Here is a 25000-nt window from a genome sequence, read left to right as displayed (position 1 = left end):
ACCAAGCCTCCCCGCCTCCCTGATCCAGCGGGGAAGGCATCTCAGTTAATGAGGGAGTATCGGGAGCGAGCGGCAAGTGACAGTCTGCCTGAAAACGTCAAGGAGGCTAAAAATAACCTACACCCGGCCAGGGAGGCTGGTGCCGCTGCGGCCGTGCGCCTACCACACCACACCGACGCCCCATAACGAAGGGGGTGCTGCTGGAAGCGAGGAAGACAAGCCGGGACACAGCACCCGGGGTGGATGGCATAACATTCCATGCTGAATGCAGTGTGTAATGTTACGGGGGAGCCACTCTTACACCTGTACAACATGTCCCTATCACAGGGAACACTCCCTGAAGCATGGAAGACACCAAACATTGTCCCCATACCAAAACCAGGTGAGGGACACAAGTACCGCCCGCTCAGCCTTACCTCAACGATATGCAAAATGATGGAAAGAATACTGCTCACTCGCCTTATCTACAAAACGGGGCGCCTACATTTTAGTGTGAACGGTTTTGTTAAACACAGAAGTACTGCCAACTGCCTCTCCAACTACTTCTCTTATCATCAAGCCAAGACAGCAGTGTTCCTCCACATTGAAAAGGCTTTTGACAGAGCTCAGCCCCTGACCATCCTCCGTGACCTCACCAAGCTCGGGGTGAAAGATACACTACTATCCACTCCGCCTACCAAGCTGAGACTGCAGGGCCACGATTTAGATTGGGTGGCCACCCATCGATATCTTGGCGTCATGGTCACCTGCAAAGCTGAGATTCAGCATTTGAAGGGCAAGTGCCGGGTCAGAAACAAGGTGAGCTGTGGGCCGGAGGGACACAGTCTTGAACACTACCTGAGGGAGTGTGCTCGTCCCTCACACCTCACAAAACACTGTCCCACTCCTTCACCTACACTACCCGAACTGGCAAAACACTTTATTGCGATTCTGCCACAAACATTAAGGGAATACCACACATTTTGTGCAATCCAATGAGACTAGCACGATGGTGAACGAATGGTGCCCCAAATATAACTAGTGCATACAAATGCTGTCATTTTACATTTAATTTATTTATGTATTCATAAGTCATCCTGATAACACTGTCCATCAGGGACCAACACTCTTTTTCACTAATTATATTGTATTTTTGGTGAAGAAAACCATTAAATCAAATCAAATCTCTCTCTCTCTCTCTCTCTCTCTCTCTCTCTCTCTCTCTCTCTCTCTCTCTCTCTCTCTCTCTCTCTCATACGCGCCCACACCTATCACGCCCCTTTAAAACACCCTTTCTCTCTCTCTCTCTCTCTCTCTCTCTCTCTCTCTCTCTCTCTCTCTCTCTCTCTCTCTCTCTCTCTCTCTCTCTCTCTCATACGCGCCCACACCTATCACGCCCCTTTAAAACACCACATTTCCTTCTTTACGCGCCAAAGTCCATGAGAGTTTTGCAGCTTGAAAATGGTGCGTGTTTTTTTTTTTTTTTTTTTGTATTTTAACGGGGGCTCTTTGATGTGTATGTGTGAAGAGGAGGAGGTGGATGAGGAAAAGACGGAGGAGGAGGAGGAGGAGGAGGAGGAGGAGGAGGAGGAGGAGGAGGAGGAGGAGGAGGAGGAGGAGGAGGAGGAGGAGGAAGCATATATAAACCTCTTCATTCGTTGGTGTTAGGTTAGAAGCTTCATGATATCTTCTTTACCCTCCCCCTCCTCCACCTCCTCCTCCTCCTCCTCCTCCTCCTCCTCCTCCCTGCATATATTCACTCACCTCCAGTTTACCTATGAATAAAATATGCAAAACGAGACTTAATTACAATAACTTAGGCATCAATTTGTACAAGGACAGGTAAATTACAGGTGTGGCTTAAGGGAAGGGGGCGGGAGGGGCTCTGAGGGTAAGGGGGGGGGGGGCAGGAAGAAGACTTGGGGGATAAGGGGAAGAATCTGTTAATTTTCTACAAGTTCGGTGTTGTTGTTGTTGTTGTTGTTGTTGTTGTTGTTGTTAGACATGGCAGAATTTTAATAAAGAAGTGTGTTTTTTTCTTCCTTCTCTCCTTCCCTCGTTTGTTCGTTTGTTCATTCATTCTCTTATTCATTCTCCCATTCATTCATTTATTCATGCATTTCTCTTCCTCCAACCTCTTTTTTTTTATTTCCTTCATTCCTCCTTCCTTCCTTCCATCCCTTCAATCTTTACTTCTCTCCTTTCCTCCCTACATTTCTTTCCCTCCACACACACACACACACACACACACACACACACACACACACACACACACACACAGAATCACCTCCCAACACACACACACACACACACACACACACACAGTACTATATGGCCAGCAGGGAAAAGGGACACATTATCGTTAATATCACATTACATTGAGCTGCTCCAATGACCCGATTAGAAAGAGGAAGCAATTCATTAGACCAGACACCCACACACACAGAGAGAGAGAGAGAGAGAGAGAGAGAGAGAGAGAGAGAGAGAGAGAGAGAGAGAGAGAGAGAGAGAGAGAGAGAGAGAGAGAGAGAGAGAGAGAGAGAGAGAGAGAGAGGGAGAGTAGGGGGGTGTAGCGGGGGACACTCTCTCTCTCTCTCTCTCTCTCTCTCTCTCTCTCTCTCTCTCTCTCTCTCTCTCTCTCTCTCTCTCTCTCTCTCTCTCTCTATCTATCTATTTATCTATCTATCTATTTATCTATCTATTTATCTATCGATCTGTTATCACGTTTATCATCAGCTTATCCTACGTTTCATTACGATTTCCAGAGAGAGAGAGAGAGAGAGAGAGAGAGAGAGAGAGAGAGAGAGAGAGAGAGAGAGAGAGAGAGAGATAGCTCTTGACGAAGGAAGAGAAAGGAGAAGAGGAAAGGAGGAAGGAAGAAGCAAGAATAAGAGAAAAATGGAAATACAGAAGACGTGAGGAAACGAAGAAGAGGAAGAGGAAGAGGGGGAAAAGGAAGAGGGAAAAGAAAAGGGAAGAGAAAAGAAATAAAAATGAGAAAAGGAAACAAAGAACTGGAAAAAAATAGAAGAAGAAGAATAAAGAACTGGAAAAAATAGAAGAAGAATCATGCAGGAAAAGAAATATAGGAGAGAGAGAGAGAGAGAGAGAGAGAGAGAGAGAGAGAGAGAGAGAGAGAGAGAGAGAGAGAGAGAGAGAGAGAGAGAGAGAGAGAGATACATACAGACAGACAAAAACAAACGATTTTAACGCTTTTTATACAACAAAGACGGAAGGGGGGTGAGGGAGAGAGAGGGAGAGGGAGAGAGGGGGTGAAAGGTGAAGGGGGAAGGGGGCGTGGGTGTAACTGGCGCCCCACAATATATAAGGAAGCGGCGTAAGATAACCACTCAATTAGGGAACATTTATCACAGCACGGACAGGTGAGGTGAACATACCTGAGCCGCACCTTTGTTTACACCTCAGCGAAAGGGTGGTGAGGGAAGTGGTGGAGGCGTGGGGAGGGGGGTTAGTGGGTCTCTCTCTCTCTCTCTCTCTCTCTCTCTCTCTCTCTCTCTCTCTCTCTCTCTCTCTCTCTCTCTCTCTCTGTTTTTTATTCTTTTTCGTCTTTCTCCTTATTTTGTTCTTCCTTTCTGTTCTCTTTTGCTTCCTCTCCCTCCATGTCCTTTTCTTTTCTTTCTTTCCTTATTTTCCTTTTTCCATTACATTTTTGTCCTAATTTCCTCTTTTTTCCTCCATTTCCTCCCTTTCTCCCTTATCTTTTCCTCGTTTCCTCTTTCCCTTTCTCTTTCTTCCCTTTTCTCTATTTCTCTCTCCTTTTCCTCCATTTTCCTTACAGATGGAGAGGTTTACCTGTCCACCCCGCCCTACTCTCTCTCTCTCTCTCTCTCTCTCTCTCTCTCTCTCTCTCTCTCTCTCTCTCTCTCTCTCTCTCTCTCTCTCCTTCTACGCTCATTTTCTTTCCTTCCTTCTTTCTTTCCCGCGTCTTCGTGTGTGTGTGTGTGTGTGTGTGTGTGTGTGTGTGTGTGTGTGTGTGTGTGTGATTCTATGTACGTATATTTATGGTGTGAAAGGGTTGATGACTGTGTGCTGTAATTATGAGATTTATCAAGATGAGAGAGGTAAGTGGTGATGGCACAGAGAGAGAGAGAGAGAGAGAGAGAGAGAGAGAGAGAGAGAGAGAGAGAGAGAGAGAGAGAGAGAGAGAGAGAGAGAGAGAGAATCTATTTTTGTCATGGTGTCTCAGTGACTTACACACACACACACACAAAAAAAAAACCTTAATACAATACTTACTAACTAAAACCCAGAGAGAGAGAGAGAGAGAGAGAGAGAGAGAGAGAGAGAGAGAGAGAGAGAGAGAGAGAGAGAGAGAGAGAGAGAGACTTTAATTTAGTTAGTTAGTTTGTTTGTTTGTTTGTTTTCTTTTTCTTCTCCCTGCTCTGCTCTGGTGATAAGGAAGGACCACCACCATCACCACCACCACCACGAGCCTTCCTTTCCTGTGTGTGTGTGTGTGTGTGTGTGTGTGTGTGTGTCGCTTCGCTAACACGACTCGTAAACACTCGGCAGCAACGCGTGTTTGGCTGTCAAGATTCTAAGGATCATCTTGAGAAGCTTTTTGCCACATCTTCACTACTAATGAGAGTGAGAAAAAAAACGCCTCTGAGCTTACACGAGTATTTAAGGATATTTTTACGGTTCTAGTGACTGATTAACGACATTTTTATATTACTTACTGGTGAAACTCGAGGGAACCCGCCAAATCATCTCTGTGACCTTGGAAAATGGTCGTGGTGGGAGAGCAAAGCCTATTGGAATACAACTCCGAGACTGAACAGGGCGACTCAAGTGCTGCAGTATGCTGGTGGTGGTGGTGGTGATGGTGGTGGTGGTAGCTGTTGCCTCACCCATAAAATAGAAAAAAAAGAGAAAAATAAGACTGAAAAAAGTTGAGAAGAGGAAAAAAATTATACAGGAAAGAAAGAAAATCTCTGGTACAGTAAACAATAAGCCTGCCTATCTCTCTCTCTCTCTCTCTCTCTCTCTCTCTCTGGTTTAAACGAGCGGTGGAAGCCCTCGACAGCTCTGGGGTCACCTGGGGGACATTAATGACCGCTGCCGCCCCTACCGAGGCTCAAACTGCACCCCCGTGGGAAGCGCCATGCATCACCACCATCATCAGCCCATCACGGAAAAAGAAAATCGTGTGTGCAATGGCAGAACTGCAGCAAGAAGGGCTCCATACCATAAGCGCCGCCCAGAGGCCACACACTGCCACATATTTCACCGACGGCTCCACTGATCCGATGACAGGGCGGTCTGGGGCGGCGTATGTATGCAAGACCGACAATGGGCGCGCGGCAGTCTCCGCCATCATCACCACCGCCTCTGCTCGAACAACTGACTTCTCCTCCACACAAACTGAATTAGCTGCGATAGTAATGGCACTTGAACACGCCTACACCTACCACTGCAGCAATGTACTTATTGCCACGGACTCCATGACTGCCATTGCAGCGATAAACAAGCAGGATGGAGAAAACATCACACAAACCCGAGCCATCTGGAAAACAGCAAGAGCCATCCACAATGCGGCCACAAGTGTCACTCTCACGTGGATACCATTACCATCCCACGTGGCAATCTCAGGAAATGAAGAAGCGGACGCCCTCGCCAAACGGGCAGCCACTGACACAACGGTGGCTACAGTCAGCTCCAGGACGTTGAATCAGCTGAGAGGAGCAGTGAAAGCCCACGCAGAGAGGCAGCGACAGCAGGAACAACACGACCAGGGGAGCGAGTGTCAGATGGTTCCGCCAGGTTGCCGCAGCAGGCAGCCCGCCCCCAGCCCGAAACTTCCCGAGCCGCCTGTGTGAGGTGGTGACATGCAGGATACGTCTCGGATACCCTTACCCGTGGCAACTCGGCTTCGCGACATCGGAGGAGGAGACACGATGCCGACTGTGCGGTGCGTCGGAGGGACACAGTCTTGAACACTACCTGAGGGACTTTGGGTTTGAGGGACTCTTTCTGATTTGAAAAAAAAATCTATATTATATAAAAAATGAAAAGAACAGGGGAAGAAAATAACAACAACAACAACAACAATAATAATAATAATAATAATAATAATAATAATAATAATAATAATAATAACAACAAAAAGATATGAAAAGACAACAACAACAACAACAACAACAACAACAACAACAAAAACAACAACAGCAACAACAACAAACAGAAGAAGTGGGAGGAACAAGAAAAGGCGAGGAGGAGGAAGAGGAGGAGGAGGAGAAGGAGGAGGAGAAAGAGGAGGAGGAGGAGGAGGAATACAAAGGAACACAAAAGAATACAAAGGAAAGCCAAACAGCAACAGACCTTTTGATTCTTGCAAGGCTGTTAGGTAACTACTTCTAACTAGCTACAGGGAAGAGACACAGGACAGCAGAGGAGGAGGAGGAGGAGGAGGAGGAGGAGGAAGAGGAGGAGGAGGAGAAGTTTGGTGGTAACTACTTCTAACTAGCTCCAGGGAAGAGAGACAGGACAGCAGAGGAGGAGGAGGAGGAGGAGGAGGAGGAGGAGGAGGAGGAGGAGGAGGAGTTTGGAGATTGGAGGAATAGAGATGAGGGGAGGAGGGGAGATGAGGGGAGGGGAGGAGGGGAGATGATCGGAGGAGATGAGGGGAGGAGGGGAGATTAATTAGTCTGATAGGGGGAGGTAATATTTGTCCCTGGGGTGAGAGTGGCCAGGCAGGCTTCTTTATTAACCACTGGGGAGGAAGGTGTGAGAGGGAGAGAGAGAGAGTAGGAGGATGGTGTAGCGAGGACTCTCTCTCTCTCTCTCTCTCTCTCTCTCTCTCTCTCTCTCTCTCTCTCTCTCTCTCTCTCCATCTTTTATTTGTTACTGTTTAAATTTGGTGTGATTTGTGAGTGAGTGACAATGACTCTCTCTCTCTCTCTCTCTCTCTCTCTCTCTCTCTCTCTCTCTCTCTCTCTCTCTCTCTCTCTCTCTCTCTCTCTCTCTCCTCCTTCGGTCTCTTTCCTTCCTTTTTCCTTTCCTTTCCTTTCCTTCCATTTTCTTTCCTTCCTTCTTTCCTTCTCGCGTCTTCGTGTGTGTGTGTGTGTGTGTGTGTGTGTGTGTGTGTGTGTGTGTGTGTTTCTATGTACGTATATTTATGGTGTGAAAGGGTTGATGACTGTGTGCTGTAATTATGAAATTTAACAAGATGAGAGAGGTAGGTGGTGATGGCACAGAGAGAGAGAGAGAGAGAGAGAGAGAGAGAGAGAGAGAGAGAGAGAGAGAGAGAGAGAGAGAGAGAGAGAGAGAGAAAGGAGAGAGGGAAGGGGAGAGGGAGGGGGAAGGGGAATCTACTTTTGTCATGTTCTGTCTCAGTGACTTACACACACACACACACACACACACACACACACACACACACACACAAAACGAAAACCTTAATACAATACTTACTAACTAAAACCCAGAGAGAGAGAGAGAGAGAGAGAGAGAGAGAGAGAGAGAGAGAGAGAGAGAGAGAATGATAGTGATAGTGAGACGGAGACCTAACAAGATAGGAGGGGCGGCCATTAGCGGCGGCGCCCACGACTTGAGGATGGTCTCTGACGGGGGGGAGCTTGTTGGGGGCGTGGGGGGGCGAGATCAGCACCGCAAGGAGAGTCATCGCTATCACACACACCACGCCACGATCTCTTTGTTATGAACCCCGCCCCCCCACGCCCCCCCACGCCTCCCCACGCCCCAAAGTCCACCCCACCTACGCCAGCGCCCCAGTTACTGCTGACGGAGGGGGAGCAAGAGGAGGAGGTGGTTTAAATTTCGTGGTTTTGGTTTAGTGAATGGAGTACGAGAGAGAGAGAGAGGAATGTAGGATATTTTGGCCACGGACATTTTGGCTACGGACACTTTGGTCATTGGCCACCAAACTAGGACGGTTTGGCCACGGCAGCAAACCTTAGGAGGATGTTTTGGCCACGAAAAATTCACAGTACTGTTCTTTATTTTTCACATATTTTTTTTTCACTTATAATTCGTGATTGTGAAAATGTCTGACCAGTTTACTTCTTACTTGATTAATTACTTACTTAACTTGATTAATCTTACCAGATTACCTTACTTAATTAATCATTACCAGAAAGAGAGAGAGAGAGAGAGAGAGAGAGAGAGAGAGAGAGAGAGAGAGAGAGAGAGAGAGAGAGAGAGAGAGAGAGAGAGGAATTAGATCTTTTACTGCCATACGAGTTTGTTTTGAACTGTGAAGCAGTTGGTGGTTTGTGAGGTTTCTGACCGAGGTGAGGAACAGCCTGATTGGAGCTACTTTGCACAGTACTTACTACTCCACCATGTCAGCTGAGCTTGAGGTCACCACATCAAATCGAGGTGGTCAGAAAATCTGCCTGGATGGCTTTATGTACACTAAGAAGCATGTTGCAAAATCAGTGGATGAGATAGTTTTTCGGTGTGTCAAGCGGGCTAGTCTGAAGTGCCCTGGTATACTAAAGACAACCAAAAGTCTTGGTAACCCTGAAGTTGTGACCTCGCATAACCATCTTTCTGACACAGTTGGATGCCAAGTGGAGCAAGCTCGACAGGGTATGAAGAGGAAGGCTTCGAACACCAATGATCAGCCTAATCAGATTCTCGCCTTCACAGTCGCGGCACTGCCCGCGGAGGTCAAAGCACGCATGCCTAGGTCTGATTCTAGTAAGCGTGTCCTTCGTCGCATCCGGGCTGCACACCGTCCCAAGGATCCACAGTCTCTTCAAGAGTTGGAAATCCCTGATGACTGGACATCCCACCTCCACTATGACAATGGACCAGAGGCAGATGAGCGTATTATCAGCTTTACCACCCCCCATCATCTGGAACTGTTAGCACGCTGTGATGAGTGGTGTATGGATGGCACATTTTCGGTAGCTCCGAGACTCTTCACCCAGCTATATGTCATCCAAGGTCGAGTCAACAGTGTTTATCTACCTCTTGTGTACGTCTTGCTGCAACGCAAGACACAAAGTAGCTACGAACAAGTCTTCAGGGTCCTGGCGGAGAGTGGCTGTGATCCCATTTCAGTCATCATCGACTTTGAGAGGCCTGTGGAGCTGGCCCTTCATGTGGTATTCGGGGAGGAGGTCCAGATCAGTATTGGAGTAACTCTGATTGTAATTTAATTGAAATTTAATTAATTACTATTACTTTCTGAAAGTATTTTTTAATTATATATATTTTTTTCAAATTTAACTATTACAACCCTGGTACAGGTGCGGTTCTGTTTCTATCATCTAACCCAGTCCATCTGGAGGCAGATCCAGCACCTGGGTCTCAAAAACCTATACGAATCCGATGAGGAGTTCCGCCTCTTCTGTGGTCAGGTGGATGCACTGGCCTTCCTGCCCCCAAAAGATGTCAAGGATGGCATGTCATACCTTCGATCTACCATGCCTGAGGAGGCTGCTCCACTCTTGGAATACTTTGACTCCACCTATATTTCAGGCCAACTGCGTCATCGTCGTAACATCACTTCCAAGTCAGGACACCTACAGCCAATCTCGATTCATCTACGTCGCACGCCACCTATGTTCCCGCCTGAGAAGTGGAATATGCACCACGCAACTCTAAACAACCAGCCAAGGACAAATAACATTTGCGAGGGGTGGAACAACAAGTTTTTCCGCCTGGTGGGACATGCCAACCCCACGGTGTGGAAGCTGATAGAGTGTCTGCAAGCTGACGCTGCCACTGTGGATGAAATTCTGCTGCAGCAAGAACGCGGCATTCGCCCTACTAAGAGGTTTAAGAAGATATACAAGGAATTACACACCCGCATCCAAAACCTGGTCATCGATTTGAATGAAGGGAAGAAGACCATCCCACAATTCCTCCGAGGCATCAGCTATAATCTTAGAGGTGGAGATATGAATGCGTAGCATGTGAACCTATACTTTTTAATGACAATTTTAATTTAAAAAATGCTCTATTGCAATTTTTCAAAAATGCTCAATTACATTTTAAATACCAATATTTTTGTTGAGTTTATCACATCAAATATCCTTTCTTCCTTGGGTGGCAATTTATTTTTAATTTAATGGCCAAAATGTCCGTGGCCAAAATATCCTACTTTCCGTGGCCAAAAAGTGGCAAGTTGCGATTTGATGGCCAAAACGTCCGTAGCCAAAACATCCGTGGCCAAAACATCCGGCTACCGAGAGAGAGAGAGAGAGAGAGAGAGAGAGAGAGAGAGAGAGAGAGAGAGAGAGAGAGAGAGAGAGAGAGAGAGATAACTTGTTTTGAAATATACCACCACCACCACCACCACCACCTCCTCCTCCTCCTCCTCCTCCTCCCCCTCCTCCATCACACCTGGCGGGAGGAACAGGTGGCAAGGTATTGTCCACTAACATCTTCCACCCACCTCCACGCTCCCCCCCCCCAGCATACATAAACAGCCCAAATTCAACCCTTTAGTTCCTCTCCTTGCCTCCCTTCATCCTCCCTTTGTCTCGACCCTCAACCCTTTAGACACGAGCATAGAGCATTCACACACACCGGGAATTCTTTATGTGGGTTGATGAGTGGGTTTCGATAACAAGAGAGGGTGTTTTGATGCCGTGTGTGGTGTTGTGGTGTGCGTGGTGTGGTGTTTGGTGGTGTTTGGTGTCTTGAAGCGAGATCAATTTAAAACATGACTAGCGAGGTTAGGTTAGGAAAATTGAGTCTCTCTCTCTCTCTCTCTCTCTCTCTCTCTCTCTCTCTCTCTCTCTCTCTCTCTCTCTCTCTCTCTCAAATATTAACTCCTAAAAAGAATCATTGAATTAAGCTGAAAGAGTTATTTTAAGGTCAAAGGAAGAGTGTGAGGTCAGGTCAGGATTAAGCAGGGTCAGCGAGGGTCAGGCAGGGTCAGGGACAGGTCAGTTTGGAACGTTAATAGACAGGGTTGGGTTAATTTGAGTCAAGTTTTCGACGTTTAAAGTTTTCGATGTTTAAAGCTTGTTTGTTTATTTTTGTTTGTTTGTTTTGGTGTGTGTGTGTGTGTGTGTGTGTGTGTGTGTGTGTGTGTGTGTGTGTGTGTGTGTGTGTGTGTGTGTGTGTGTGTGATTATTGTTGTTTGTTTGTTTGTTTGTTTGCTTGCTTTTTCTTCTTCCCTGCTCTGCTCTGGTGATAAGGGAGGACCACCACCACCACCACCATCACCACCACCACCACGAGCCTTCCTTTCCTGTGTGTGTGTGTGTGTGTGTGTGTGTGTCGCTTCGCTAACACGACTCAAACACTCGGCAGCAACGCGTGTTTGGCTGTCAAGATTCTAAAGACCATCTTGAGAAGCTTTTTGCCACACCTTCACTATTAATGAGAGTGGGTAAAAAAAAAAACGCCTCTGAGCTTACACGAGTATTTAAGGATATTTTTACGGTTCTAGTGACTGATTAACGACATTTTTATATTACTAACAGGTGAAACTGTCTAGAGAACCCGCCAAATCATGTCTGTGACCTTGGAAAATGGTCGGGGTGGGAGAGCAAAGCCTATTGGAATACAACTCTGACACTAAACAGGGCGACTCAAGTACTGCAGTATGCTGGTGGTGGTGGTGGTGGTGGTGGTGGTGGTGGTGGTGGTAGCTGTTGCCTCACCCATAAAATAGAAAAAAATAAGACAAAAAAGACTGAATAAAGTTGAGAAGGGGAAAAATTAAACAAGAAAAAGAAAATCTCTGGTACAGTAAAGCAATAAGCCTGCCTGCCTCCCCCCCTCTCTCTCTCTCTCTCTCTCTCTCTCTCTCTCTCTCTCTCTCTCTCCCCACGAACTTTCGGCCCCCCAAGTCTCCTGAGGAATGATAAGGATGCTGGCGAAGGGAATGATTAACGGGAAGAAAGAAAAGACGATGATAATGAAGACAAACAGAAAATGAAAAAAAAAGTAAGAGAGAGAGAGAGAGAGAGAGAGAGAGAGAGAGAGAGGGACAGTAATAATCTCCACCACCCTCGTTAATGACCCTGCTAATCCCCCTCCCCCCTCCGCTCCTCCCCTTAATCCACCACCACCACCACCACCACCACCACCTCATTGTTACCAGGTCCAGTACTCAGAAACGGTTTATTCTCTCAGCAAGACAATTTTCGAAGCCCACAGAGATGATTAGCCTGGTTCTCAAGGGTGTTTCTCCTATTAATAACATAGAAAGCTGATCAGTCTGCCACCAGAACCGTAAAATTACCTTTAAATTAGTGTCGCTTCAACTACAGCCTTTTAAATGTAGTGAAAGTTCAGAACAGACTTTCAGGATACGGTGTTTAGTCGCCCATTGATCAGACAACCAGCTTTTGTAACCATGATATCTGCCTAAGCCGCCCTGACACAGCTGACGGAACGCTGGTCGGTCACACGCACTGCCTCAACACCGGAGAAATTTGCAGGCAGGCAGGCAGGCAGGCAGGCAGGGGGTGAGTGGAGCAGTGTGGCCTCATCTTGACGTAACAACAGGCAGTGAAGGATAAGCGGAAAAGCGTTTTGGTATTTGCAAGTTGTAATGCTTGTGTTGTGGTTATTGATGTTACTGGTGGTGGGGGAGGGGGGAGGTAATGCGCGCACGCACACACACACACACACACACACAACACCGTCACTTCCACTACCAGTAACATCATAAGCAACACAAGACGCTTAACACCACCACCACCGCCGCCGCCGCCAGAGCTTAAATGAGGTGCCTTTAAAACAACTGAATGAGTTTAGCACTGTCTGAAGTGGCAGCAGGAACCAGGATGTGAGAGAAGGATGGGAACCCGCTCACCTCTCACTCCCCCTCTCCCAGCCCTCCCAGCGCCCTCCCAGGTGAACAGGTAAGACAAGGTGACTGACGCATCTCTGAGCCTGTAAATCTTGAAGACCAATATAATCTCATTAGCCTTTCAGGCATTTTACTTATTTATTTATTTATTTTTTTACAGTAATCTATAAATTTGAAACGCATTTATTTTTTGTATCATTCTCTTAAAGACAAAAAATTCTTATCCTCCCGTTTTCTTTTTCAAGGTAAACTTTTTTTCTTTATCTTCTAATTGATTTTTTTTTCCAGAGAGGGAGGGAGAAACTGTGCACCTCCTGCCTTAGACTCGTCACCATTGAGATAGGAATCTCAATGCTCGTCACCCTTGCTGGCCACCTTCCTCCCCCGGTGTGCTCCTCTCTCTCTCTCTCTCTCTCTCTCTCTCTCTCTCTCTCTCTCTCTCTCTCTCTCTCTCTCTCTCTCTCTCTCTCTCTTAGGACCATGTTCCAAAACACTGCGCCGCATCACCACTTTCAGAAGTCTGTGGTTGAGGCTACACAAACTTTTAATGGTGTTTTTACAGTTGTAGTGGCAGATTAACAAGATTTCTTTATTATTAACAATGGGAATGGTCTTGAGAAGCAGGCTAATTATCTGTGTGGCCTTGGAAAACAGTCGTGGTGAGAGCGTCCACCATCACCACCACCACCACCAACCACCACCACCAGTCCACGTGTCCTGCCCCACAGTTAATTAAGGGGGGACCACACAGATAATTGACGAAAATCACTCCAGATTGACATTTTTCATTTTTGTGCTAAAATTGTTCCTTTGCCCTAGAACTACAACTTGGTAAGTGTGAAACACATATATGAGCCATATAACCCATTCCCTGCCCCCCAGAAGCTACGCCTTCCGCGCCCATTCCAGCCGCATTACGATCTGACACACACACACACACACACACACACACACACACACAGACACACACAGAGAGAGAGAGAGAGAGAGAGAGAGAGAGAGAGAGAGAGAGAGAGAGAGAGAGAGAGAGAGAGAGAGAGAGAGAATGTTTACTCCACTGAATGCTGACCTGTTATAGTTAGATTATTGGGGGTAGGAGGAACAAGGGAAGCAGCACGGAGAGCGACGACACCTCGCAAACGCTCTCTCTCTCTCTCTCTCTCTCTCTCTCTCTCTCTCTCTCTCTCTCTCTCTCTCTCTCTCTCTCTCACACACACACACACACACACCTGACCTGACCCCACCCCCCAAGTGATAATCACCTCTCTCTCTCTCTCTCTCTCTCTCTCTCTCTCTCTCTCTCTCTCTCTCTCTCTCTCTCTCTCTCTCTCTCTCACACACACACACACTTCCCTCCCTGACCTGACCCAACCCCCCAAGTGATAATCACCTCTCTCTCTCTCTCTCTCTCTCTCTCTCTCTCTCTCTCTCTCTCTCTCTCTCTCTCTCTCTCTCTCTCTCTCTCTCTCTCACACACACACACACACACACACACACACACACACAGGACTGTCCTATACTGAGCGTATTGTAGACTGAAATGTTGGATTCTTTCAAAGACACACTCCCTCCGTCCTGCCTGTGATAAGGAGAGAAGGGGAGATAACACACGAACACAAACAGCTGTCATCCTGACCCTTTTATAGTGAATATCACTATAAATCACTATATATTTGTCCTGTGTGGACTGTGGAGAGCAAATGCACTTCTCTTTTGTCATGCCATTTCACTGTCACGATGTCATGGGTGCAGTATTTTTTCAATTCCCCTTTTTGCGTTCTTGGAAACTGTGGCATGTGTTTTCTGTTTGGTTTCACAGTCCTAACTGCACCTGTGTTATGATCATGTAGGTATCTAGCCAATGCAGGACTTGTATACCAGCTAAATAAGAAAAAAAAAAAAAAAAAAAAAAACACCCTCGTGGTTCAGTGGATGACGTGTCCTTACTACTTTTATGCTGCTGCCCACCCACCACCCTGGAATGACGGAGATCGAACGTTCGTTCCTCCCGGTCAAAGGTTGACACGAATACCACTGAGCCACGAGGGCGTCGAGAATTTCTGCACAAATATATTTCTTATGTCACACACACACACACACACACACACACACACACACAGCTAGGGGGGAGGGGGTGTTGATGAGTAAGGCATATCGCTGCACTGAGAGAGAGAGAGAGAGAGAGAGAGAGAGAGAGAGAGAGAGAGAGAGAGAGAGAGAGAGAGAGAGAGAGATACCCAGACAACACGATGCAATATTAGGATTGAAACCACATGACAGAGTGTATATAAGCAGTGCGGACCCGCGATTTATTCAGTAGCAGAAGCAGTAGTATCCCAGTAGGATGCTGGTGCTGCTGCTACTCGCAAAACTTTCATGGCTGTGAGTAATTTCTCACGTTATCCATATTCATTTTCCTAGGACATCGGTGTCTAAGAAAACATGTGACTGCTGTGTGTGTTGGGTAAACTGCTCTAAACGGGAGCTTATGGCTAATACGACTTAGAAAAACATCCCCGGACTGCAGTTTTACACTAGGTGACACGGGAATCTCGCGCGCCTGTGAACACGCTCGGCTGTAGCTCCAAAACTAGCCACAGGATATTCTCGGAAATGCTCTCATTGTGATTCCCAACCAAAAGTTACCATTATGAACCTAATCTAACCTAACCTAACCTAAACTAACGCTCACGAGTGGCCGAGCGGAGCCCGAGATTCCCGTGTCACCTAGTGTAAAACAGCTTCCCTGCCCCCCGCGCCCCATTCCAGCTGCATTACGATCTGACACACACACACACACACACACACACACACACACACACAGAGAGAGAGAGAGAGAGAGAGAGAGAGAGAGAGAGAGAGAGAGAGAGAGAGAGAGAGAGAGAGAGAGAGAGAGAGAGAGAGAGAGAGAGAGAGAGAGAGAGAGAGAGACTGGGGTGTGACTTTATCGCAGAAACATGATAAGACACAGCTAGGGTAGGTCAAATCTTGCCCATGGTCAGACGCTGAGAGAGATAGAGAGAGAGAGAGAGAGAGAGAGAGAGAGAGAGAGAGAGAGAGAGAGAGAGAGAGAGAGAGAGAGAGAGGGAGCGAAGGAGTCGCGTGACTTTATCGCAGAAACATGATAAGGCACAGAAAGCAGGTCAAATCCAGCCGCTTAGTCAGACGCAGAGAACCAGTTATTGAGAGAGGACATACCCAGCATGGCACGGAAATCAAAGCGAGCTATTCACCTGAAAGCCGCGGGTGCACTTAGTGCGGAGAAGAGGAAAGAGAGGAAAAAAGCAGCAGAGAAAGGTGAACAAGCATGTGAGCCTCCTCCTGGACTACCAGCTGCAGCGATGGGAGAGTCTCAGCCCGGACCATCCCTCGTGAAGAGAAAAAAGGTGGACACAAGTAACACAACAGATGAGCCGCAGTTGAAGGAAGACATGCCTCCTGCTTTACTGAAAAGAAAAGTGAGAGAAAAAGAAACTGTGCCAGTGAAACCACAGAAAGAGGAGTACCTCATTATCAGCAAGAAAAAACTGCTGCAACTCTTTGAAAATTATGAGTTTGTGTGCCCGAAGTGTAAAAACAAATCCAGGCAGAGTACCACCGTATCATCTGTGAGGTTTGGTGCTGTACGAAGAATTCATTCCCAGTGTGAAGTGTGCGGTGAGGAAGAACAGCAATATACCTCCAACAGGGTGGCACCACGTGGGAAATTTGATGCCAATGTGAAATTGGTAGAATTTGCCTTATCAAACAATGGTTTCAAAACCATTGAAGATATGGAAGAGACTTTTGAAAACAAGTTTATGTCATCAGCGTCATTTCATAAGATTGCTAAAACAGTTGAAACAGAAAGAAGAAGAAAGAAATCAAAAGATATGAGAAAGGAAGAGAGCCTCAGAGCAAGGGAAGGTACAAGTTATGAAGCTGGAGGATTCTAAGTTGTAACTTTTTTGGGTAGAAATAGCTGAGGAGGAGAGGGAAGAGGCCCATCCCTGGTAAAAATAAACCCCTCTCCAAGGAAACAGCTACTTCGAAAAGCCCCCAGGGGTGAGACGAGTAAAACTTGTCGGTAAAGGCCAAAATAAAATAAAATATTATATATTATAATAAACGCGTCTGCTCGTCTCTCTCTCTCTCTCTCTCTCTCTCTCTCTCTCTCTCTCTCTCTCTCTCTCTCTCTCTCTCTCTCTCTCTCTCTTTGTGTGTGTGTGTGTGTGTGTGTGTGTGTGTGTGTGTGTAATCTGACCCACCCCCATGGTAAACCTTTGGTGTTCACACACACACCTCACTTGTGCGGTGTGTGTGTGTGTGTGTGTGTGTGTGTGTGTGTGTGTGTGTGTGTACAATTTTTTTTTATTTTTATTTATTTATTTATTTTTTTTATAACTCAGGGGAGTTCTCCCGGAGCTCATTTGGTGATGGTGGTGGTGGTGATGGTGGACCGTCCACCATCACATATCTATCGGTCTTTATTATAAAATAGCCTTGGAGGCCTAATCGCCTCCTCCTTTCATTCATTGCCTTCATCGTTTGTATCATCTGTTTGAGTCTTTCTTGATCCATGCTGAACTGAAAAATTGTAAAATAGAGCGCTATAATTTTTATCCAATATTTGCAAACTTATACTCCATATGAATTATTAGCAGAAACACATCCTACCAGAGGGATGTCTCGATAGAGTCTGAACACATGTGGCCGAGGCGTCGTAGTACCTACAGGTCACGTACAGGTTCTTGGCAGGAAACTGACAGGTTTACAACGCGCTAGCCTGACAGCTAGTATACCCATCCGCGTGGCGAGCACGTGGTCTCGGGGAAATATTACCTTTCTTTCCCTCAGCGCACACACACACAACATAGGCCTACTCAGTGTGTGTGTGTGTGTGTGTGTGTGTGTGTGTGTGTGTGTGTGTGTGTGTGTGTGTGTGTGTGTAAGCACGTATTTTATTTATTTATTTTTTTTATAATTCATATAGTGTATAATTTTATTTCTATAGACCACCATTACCAATTCACGTTTTCTATCATCTATATACTCAAGAAAGAGTACTAGAAAATGGGACACTAAAGTAATTTGCCATTCAAGCCGTGTAACTCAAAAATTTTTTATTTATGATTTTCTGAAAACACGTTTTTCCCACTTTCTTGGCCAATATCTCCTGTAATTTCTGCAATACAGAACTAACACTTCACACATGTTTTACATGCATATATATGTATAAAAGTATGTAGCGATTTTGGACAATAAATAAATCTGCTGCTTCTGAAAAAATCACGAATGAGGATGAAATTTTATACTTTTTTTCCAAGTGGCATTTTCAACATATTTCGGAGTGATAGGAGAAATTCCAGAACATAGTTTCATTGCTGAATGTCTTCAGAATACGCTGAAATAAATATCTCATAAAAAAAAATCTACGATTTTAAATTGAATTTTATATGACCGCATATAAAACAAATAAAATATATACTATCTATGACCCAATAGTTATGAAACTTGGTCAGAATATGTAAATGCTCATGAGAAACACAATGGTTATAAGACTTTAGCTCTAAGTACAACCTTGGAAAAATTGGAGTCATCTGTGTGGTCCCCCCTTAATCCCAGCATCACGTGGCACTCTAAGCAACACTGATAACTCTTCCTCGAGGTCCCTGCCGTGCGCGTGTGTGTGTGTGTGTGTGTGTGTGTGTGTGTGTGTGTGTGGAGAGGTAGTGAGGTACAGACAGAAGCGAGAGAGGAAGGGACGTCTTAAACACACACACACACACACACACACACACACACACACACACACACAGGTGCAGACAACAGCCCCGGGCGTCTCCTTGTTACAGGCAATACAAGACAGTAATGGCCCACTTTTGCTAATAAAACGGCAGCTGAGTGCACACCTGACTGCCGCACCTGAGGGCACATGTGGGGACAGCCTTGAGGGCCACACCTGAAGGACACACCTGAGGTACACCTGCTCTTGTGCAATCTGTCACCTTTCCACTGATCTGCTGCATAACAGTGCCACCCTCTAGGTACAAAGGCAGGCCACAAGACATGCTAAGCGGGTCTCAGCCTGAGGTGGTCGCGGCCCTGGTGGCCTACATGGTCACATGGGAGTGTTCGTTAGCGTACTAACCCTGACGCGGCGCCGAGGTGGAGCGCTTTTGGCTACGGGAAGACGTCCACTTGGTTGTGCTTCGCCTTCCATCAGTAACATAATTTTATCAGTGAAGTACAAACAGAAAACGAATTTAGATATTTGTTTGGTGCCGATCTGTCATTCCTCTATTCGTCTATTGCTCTCTGAGTCGTAAATATAATTAGTGTTGACTCCTTTCATTAACACACTTCTATGAGCCTAGTTATACAAGCTACCTCACTTGAGCAAAACTGAGTAAGCTGCTACATAATAAACAATCAAACAACAACAAAAGTATGTCTGGTGAAGGACAAACAGGAAAATAAACCTTGCACTTCAGCCTTTCATCTCATAAACAAGATACATGTGAACTCTTTCAGCGCCATATTTCAAAGACCCTTATTATGGCTCCTACAGTGTGACAGGGAAAATGTATACGTGCAAGCGATCTTATTTGTGTAGACTCAGTAAGCTTGCTACACTGTGAACAGGGAAACATTATTTTGTCCGCGGAAGTGGAAACGATAAACTTAAGTATCTGTTTGGCATAGCTTCACCACTGGAGCCTTCTGAGCCAGGAACAAGATTACTGGGGGTTCTTTCTTCACCCTAATTATGCTCCCAAAAATGTAGGAAAAAAAATGCAACCTATCTCATTGCCGCAGACTGAGTTTTCTTAACACACCACGAATAAATAAACAATACAGCCATGTATGCCCAGCGGAGGACACACAGATAAATAAACTCTGAGCATTTGTTTGATAGAGACTCTAAGCCTTTCCAGTCACAAACAAGGCAAGTGTGGGATTCTTCAGCATCACCGTTGTAATTATAAAGCTTTGTCATGCCTCCACAACAGTACAACAACGATTCACTAAACTTGTTACACTATAAGGAAATAAACCTCTCTTACCGAACAATAGATATTTTTTGAAACACTCAATTTTTTTTTTTATATATATAATAGGGTTTAAAGTCAAGGCCAGCAAAAATAATAATAATAATAATAATAATAATAATAATAATAATAATAATAATAATAATAATAATAATAAAGGCTCACTGAGAATGCCACTCACCAAATTGACAAGAAAAGTTATCGAAAATTATAATAAAAATCATCTTATGTCTGCCGCGATTGGTAAACAAAAATAAATAAATAAATAAACAAATAAAAACACAACAAGATTTGAATGTTGTGTAGTATCACTCTTTGCCAATAATCCAGTTACTGTGCTCACTCGTATTGTATTCCACTAGTACTACATCCACTAACAACAATGATACTAACTGTTATAGCTGCATTTCCATCTATACTCAACTTCCTCTGCCTCTGTTACGATTTCCATCCTTAGGGTCACTAGAAACACCAACACGGCTGCCCGGACGGTCTTCACGCCCCAGCCAGCCTTGCCTACCCCTTAAATAAAGTCAAAACAACAGCACTGGATCTGAATCAAGCGTACACACAATGCACAGCTTCTGGTGGACCAATGAACACGGCCCTAACACTTCAATGAAAACGAGACATGCCCGACACTTACCGCCACAATTAAGACACACTCACTTAACTGTTAAGTGAGTGTGAGTTAAAGTGTTAAGTTAAAGTGTTAAGTGTTAAGTTAAGATTTCAGGGCCACACACAGTTAAGGGCTTCAGTTTAGGGGCACACTTCAGGGACATACCTCGCCGTCAGTCTTACCTATAGAGAGAAAGGAAGAGATATAATTAGCGAGTGTGGATGGAACGGGAAACGAGTCTTGAATGTTACCCTGTGTGTGTGTGTGTGTGTGTGTGTGTGTGTGCGCGCTGTCCCCTCACTCTCTCTTTCCCTTTCCACCTAACTCTTCACAAAATGGCAGCTGTGCGTGGTAGTAAAATGGTGAGCGGCTCTCTCTCTTTCTCTCTCTGACTCACGCATCCCAGTCCTTCACTATTATCTCCAGGCGGACAATCCACTATTAAAACTACATATTTAGAAATCTCCAGTTAGCCAATTAGAGCAATACTACTCGTGCTTTCCCCCAAATCTCCCACAATCATTTGCTAAAGTTATGCAGAAAATATTATAACGTAAAAAGTATGTACGGTTTAAGGTGGGAAGGAAGGACAGAATACATACCATTAAATTACCAAATGCACTTGTATTAACAACATCTAGTCTTCATAATGGCTGAAGTTACCTCGTCTCCGTACTCCAAGAAACGTGATGCGCTCTCTCTCTCTCTCTCTCTCTCTCTCTCTCTCTCTCTCTCTCTCTCTCTCTCTCTCTCTCTCTCTCTCTCTCTCTCTCTCTCTCTCTCTCTCTCTCTCTCTCCACACAACAGTAACCAGTCCTCCCCCCAAAAAAGGTGGAGGCACATGACCAGTGAAACTATTCCCAGCGAGGCTCCATCACATGAGAAATTGTCAACACACAAGCACTGCAGCTTTACACGAGTGAGAAGGAAACCAAAAGCACGATTGCAGCAGAGGCGCTCTTCATACATTTACATACGTGTTGAGTGCTCATTGGCAGCGGCACCAGCATCACCAAGACTTGTGAGCACACCTGGCGCTTCTCTAAAATTGAGCATCCAAGAATTATCAACATTACTTCAGATTATTTTGTAGACGAGCGCAGCAGTTCCCAGCCATAGTTCATCAATACACTGCAAACCAAGGAATCGTTATTGACCTGCCTATGACCTACACACACTGGCGCTTCTCTAAAACCGGACATTCACCGATCATGAATATTACCCACTCTTCAGATGGTGTTGTAACCGAGCACATCATTTCCCAGCCGCAGCTCATGGATACAGTGCAGGTCCAAGGAGAGGGAGTTTTCAATGCACTTCTCGTGATAATTTTGGACTTGCCTTTGAAGTGTTTTCTCTAGGGTCTGGTGACTTTAGTGAGCTTTTCTTTGCCAGTTCTTGTTGTCCTTGGCCAGAACCATTTTTAAGTCTTTTATCTCTGCCGGTTCCCCTGTCACCTGTCTTCTAAGGAACTGGTTCTCAGAGTGGTGAATGACTCAGTAATCAGGTTGTTAGTGCCGAACTTTAAAAGATTGGGCAAATTTATGGGTGGGGATGATAGGTGAAAATAGGTAAGCTTAAAATTGGGACCGCCACGAATAGGCCTGATGACCTCTTTTTTATTTACGATTTTATGGAAAACATGATAGAATATAAACTTTTTTTTTTATACTGGACCATATTACCATTTCGAATCGAGTCACATTGGGTTATTCTGTCCAAGGTTCTTCACAGCACTCCGAAGAACACCATCAAAAATGAAAAGTTGAGTAGGTTCTTTGTTAAATCATGTTATAATTTTGAGTCACATTGATTTTATATTCATTTGTACATCAGCCCGTGTGTGTGTGTGTGTGTGTGTGTGTGTGTGTGTGTGTGTGTGTGTGTGTGTGTGTGTGTGTGTGTGTGTGTGTGTGTGTGTGTGTGTGTGTGTGTGTGTGTGTGTGCGCGCGCGCGCGTCATTAATTGTTCTCGTGCATTTATTTAAGCAAGCTTTCATTACATTGGAATAACAGGATTAATAACAATCATCGAGAACACAAAAAGTCGCGTCATTTGAAAACAATGCACCGTAAAAAAAAAAAAGGTCATAACTCCTTTACAACAAAAATAAAAAAAACGCTTAAATATTTTTGATAGCTGTACAATTCAATTACCAATGAGCTTTTTTTTTTTTCCTTCATGCAGTGGGAGGGGAGCAATTAATATAAACGAGATCAAAGGAAAAGACCAGACTTTCCTGATCCACTGAAGAACGGAATGTTAAGAGAAAGATCCTTTCCTTATGATTCATGTAAATGTTGAGCTGCAAGATTGTTAAGTTAGTAGATTTGTTAAAAGAAATACACACACGCATGACACTACACTTATTTTTAACGATCTGTAAGGACAAGGTCACATTGTTTTCTGGTCACTGAAGGACGGAAGGTTAACAGAAACATTTTCTTCCTTATGATACCTGGAAATTCTGAGCTGCAGGAAAGTGAAGTTAGTGGATTTATTAAAACACACACACACACACACACACACACACACACACACACACATGACAGTATACGTATAATGATCTCTAAGGTTATAGTAAATCTGATAATTACTGAAAACTGTATCCTGACAATGCGCAATTCTGATTTATTTTCACTAGTTATTAACCTCTCTCTCTCTCTCTCTCTCTCTCTCTCTCTCTCTCTCTCTCTCTCTCTCTCTCTCTCTGCCGTTAGAGAATACTATGGTTTGCATTTTCCAGAATAAAATCATTCTCCTGCAGGTTGCCGGTTCAGCCACACCATTTTAGGCGGGTGCTGACTTCGCTATCCACTCCGCCCCCCCACCCCCACTTCACTCCGCTCCACTACATCCACCACACAGCAGCCACACACCCGCCACACACCTGCCACACATCCACATAAATTAATTATGTGGAAATAGTGACATCACGTCTCTCGCACAGGTTATTCTCTATTCTTTCCAGACTAATACTCATCAGAATGTTCTCTTCTCCCACAGCTCAGCAGAGCGGTATCCTGTCACCTGCAGCCAGCCACACACTTAAGGCCAATGATCAGAAACCCTGGGATCCTTCACTTAAACCTTGGTAATCATTAGGCATCTCAGTGAATGGGGAATACGCGGTAATGAGAGGTGGGTCTTTCACAAGCTCTCCTTTGCTCACTTCTTTCTCATTAGCTGCCCACTCACGCGTGTCTCATTGATGCTTTTTGAACTGAATTGTTGCAAGGATGATTAGCGTCATGTTGAAGTGGTTACACAGCTAAGTGGCTAACTGTCTGGGATATTGCTCGTGGCACTGGTGACCTGGCTTGCGACTTCCAAGTGTTTCGCGATCAGGAAAATGTTGGGAACCACTGCCTTAATCTCTAACTGCCTGGCGGTCTGACTTTCTGACTAAATATCTTGCTGACAGTTAAGATGGCTGGTTGGCAATGGTTGGATGACTGGTTGACTGAATGACTGGGCCCATTGTCCGGGTGGTTGGCTGGCTCCTTCACTCCAGGTCTCTCCATCTATCTGTCTGTCTGTCTGTCTGTCTGGCTGGCTGGCTGGCTGTCTGTCTGTTTAGCCGCCTCCCAGCCTACCTGTTTGCTCCCAGTCATGCTCAGTGTTTGACTTGCCTGCAGGTTTTTTTTTCTCTAGCATCATTAAAGCAGATGAGACTGCCTGGAATGCAAAAATGTATACTATTTAAAATATGAAGTGGTAATTAGTGCAATTTATCACCGCAAGAGCAAGCATCGCCGAGAGTGCACTCAGGAGAAACTATTCGCGTTCACAAAATTCCGATAAATATTCTGACTTGTATAAATATTCAGCTCTTTAACTTCTAATGACTTTATTTCCACTTTTTCTTTTCCTTCGTTCACTATTGCGCTACACATAAGGTACTGAGATACGTCCCTTTTTTCTTTCTTTATTTTTTTTTCTTTTTTTTTTCCAGTGTATCGGCACAAACAGTGTTAGCGTTATCTAACGTAATCTAAGCAAATCCATTTGTAAACCTTACCCTTTCGATAAATTATAACGAAGTACAATAACTCCGAACGAAAAAAAAAAACAAGCAATAATTTTCACGAAATATACACTTGGTAATTGCAGAAAAAAAAGTCAACTATTTAGACCCTCTAACTCTACACACACATCATTAAACTTAACGAGAAAACGTGACCAGATAAATAAATAAATGCATACTTTAGCCCAAAAAAACAGTAATAAAATACCTAACTAAATAAAGGGAAGCAAGCAGCGAGGCAGGGGGCCATCAGGCAAGGTATGGAGGGCGGCTCTCTCTCCGTCAGACTGGTAATGGTCTCTCCCTGCGGCCACACGACCCCTGCGTGACACACATATTTGAACAGACTTACCCTTTGTTGTGACTCGCTGTCTGTCACCTTTTTCTTTCCCCTTCTCCTCTTCCTTCTCTTGCACAAGCTCCTCTTCGTCCTCTCCTCCTCCTCCTTCTCTTCCTTTAATACTCCTTCCTCCTCCTCTTTCGCCTAGTCCTCGTCCTTGTCCTCGTTTTCTTCTTCTTCTTCCTCATCCACCTCCTCCTCTAATACCACTTAGTCTTCTTCCTTCTCTCTGCTC

General features: G+C 45.1%; 1 protein-coding gene across 1 annotated transcript in view; it reads right to left on the bottom strand.

Moving 5' to 3' along the window:
• The window catches only part of LOC135097122 (GTP-binding protein 10-like), an 87012-nt gene that overhangs the window by 53226 nt on the left and 8786 nt on the right, over positions 1 to 25000 (bottom strand). The gene's annotated exons all lie outside the window — the stretch shown is intronic.

Source organism: Scylla paramamosain, unplaced genomic scaffold, assembly GCF_035594125.1.
Source record: "Scylla paramamosain isolate STU-SP2022 unplaced genomic scaffold, ASM3559412v1 Contig12, whole genome shotgun sequence".
NCBI lineage: Eukaryota > Metazoa > Arthropoda > Malacostraca > Decapoda > Portunidae > Scylla > Scylla paramamosain.
Note: the sequence above shows the minus strand (reverse complement) of the source record. Positions and strands in the feature narration are given on the sequence as shown.